A 2,425-nucleotide genomic window follows, 5' to 3' on the forward strand; every position below is an offset into this window, starting at 1 on the left:
ACTGGCTGGGATCATCTTCAGGTTGAGGAGGAAGGTGAGGGGAGCAGGGGCACTGAGGAGGTTCGGCTCAGACAGGAGAGGGCTGAGCCACACTTTTGGGGGGAAAGTGGGTCAGGTTCAGGCTCACAGGGACAGACCTTGAGGCCATTATGCCATGTGAAATAAGCCAGTCCCTAAAGGACCGACCTCGGAGGACCCCCCTTGTGAGGGATGGACAGCACTCCCATTCACAGAGGTGGAAGGAGCTGCTGGTTGCCAGGGCTGGGGAAGGGGAATGGGTGTTTAGGGTCTCGTGGGTAAAAGTTCATTTTGGGATGATGAAAATATGGCAATGGATGGAGGTGGCAGTTGCAGAACAGTGAATGTACTTATTGCCACTGAATTGTACGTTGAAATGTGATTCACAGTATCAGTTGTATATCCATTATACCAATAGGAAAATAATGAGTCAGGAGGATGGGACCATCTTGAGTCCCTGGAGGGCCCAGGAGCAGGGACCCTGTATCTTAGTTCTCGTTCTCACGCTCTGCCCCTTGTTGGTGACTGAGATCACAGTAGGCACTCAGTAAATGCTTGCTAAGACACAGTGCAAGCAGATGGTCAAGAGAGAGTGCACAAGTGCAAACCCACCTGTGGGCACTGAGGAATCCCAAGGGGACGCGCATCTAGACGGAGCGAGTGCCCATATTTCACAAAAACCGGCGCAGAAATAGCCATTTAAAACCAAGGCAGGAAGCATAAAGAACCCAGAGGGCTCCGTGCTCCTGGAGGACAAGCTAGTGGCCGTGGCCAAGGCCTCTGGTGGTCAGGGGACTGTGGGTCTGAGAGGTAGCTCAGTGTACCCCTGAACCTGAAGCCCCATGTCCACGGTGAGGAGTAAGGACTGGGAGGGAAGACCTGGCCAGGGCCCATTCTGGCTCCATGGCTGCTACAGGGCTGCTCCCAGCCCCACCAGTCGGTGTCTGTTTAGAACCAGGGTGAAAACCTTTTCCCTCAATTGTTCTTTTTAAAGATGGTTGCTCAGCATTGACACAGAAAAATATCCAACATAAAACTATAGCCGTTCACAGCTGCAAATGGCCCAGAAGTGATCAAAATGTGGTGATCACAAAGAGAGGAATTTATGCCCCCAGGCAAGCCTCCTGTGCGCAGGGGTGGCCGGGGTGCTGGTGTGCCAGTGCAAGCAGTGCTGGGCTCCACAGTTTCCCTCAAGGGCACAGAAGTACAACCTGCTCTGACGGCTCTGCTCAAGGCAGCACCCCCTGATGGAGACGGGGGCAGCCCCTCATGAGTTCCAGGTATCCTAGTGATTATTGGGCATGGCCCAAATCTCAGCTTCTTCATGACCCAGGGAATGATGGGGGGCCAGCCCAGCAGCCTCGGGTCCTGCAGGTCCTCTGGGGCCAGCCCAGCAGCTTCGGGGGTTGCGGGTCCTCCAGGGGACAGCCCTGCAGCCTCAGGTCCCGCATGGCCTCCGGGACAGCCCCTCATGACTTCTGTGTGTCCTGGTGATTCTTGGGCACAGCCATGAATCTCAGCTTCTTCATGACCCAGGGAATGATGGGGGGACAGTCCTGCAGCCTCAGGTCCCGTATGGCCTCCGGGCACAGGCCCTCATTAGTTCTGGGTGTCCTGGTGATTCTTGGGCATGGCTCGAATCTCAGATTCTTCATGACCAGGGCCAGCCCAGCAGCCGTGAGTCCCACAGGTCCTCTGGAGCCAGCCCCTCATGAGTTCTGGGTGTCCTGGTGATTGTTGGGCACAGCCTGAATCTCAGCTTCTTCATTACCAGGGCCATCCCTAGCAGCTGAGGGTCCCACAGGTCCTCCAGGGACAGCCCAACATCCTTAGGACCCACATGGTCTCCGGGGACAGCCCCACATGAGTTCTGGGTGCCCTGGTGATTCTTGGGCATGGCGCAAATCTCAGCTTCTTCATGACAGGAGCAGCCTAGCAGCTGAGGGACCCACAGGTCGTCCAGGGCCAGCCAAGCAGCTGCAGGTCCCACAGGTCCTCCGGGAATAGCACCTTGGTGGGTGGTCCAGCAGGTACCTGTTCAGGTGGTTCTTATCGTGCCACATGACCTCCATCCCATTGGCCAGGTCAACTCCCATCACCTGGTGATAGGCCAAGGTCATTCAGTGAACCTCCACCACCGACCCCCAAAAAACACCTGCACATAGTCAATGTTGCCCTGGTCCCTGGGGATCTGGGCCCAGGACTGTGGCCGGCACTCATAGCTGAACTCTTCACGGGCCACCCCGTAGAAACTGGGGTAAAGGGTGCCAAAGAGGGGTGACAGGATCTCCATTTCCATGTGGTCACAGAACTTCAGGTCTGCGTGTGCACACACCCAGTCATCCATCTCATGGAGGAAATGCTGTTCCCAGAAGAGGCTGATCATCACCACGCACTGCATGGACAC

General features: G+C 56.1%; 1 pseudogene; it reads right to left on the minus strand.

Moving 5' to 3' along the window:
- Positions 1-1,487: 1,487 nt before the first annotated feature.
- LOC141372325 (histo-blood group ABO system transferase 1-like) lies at positions 1,488-2,422 on the minus strand (annotated as a pseudogene).
- Positions 2,423-2,425: the final 3 nt, after the last annotated feature.

This window comes from Callorhinus ursinus, unplaced genomic scaffold, assembly GCF_003265705.2.
Source record: "Callorhinus ursinus isolate GAN/ISIS: 27379988/994484 unplaced genomic scaffold, GSC_fseal_2.0 scaffold7269, whole genome shotgun sequence".
Taxonomy (NCBI): domain Eukaryota; kingdom Metazoa; phylum Chordata; class Mammalia; order Carnivora; family Otariidae; genus Callorhinus; species Callorhinus ursinus.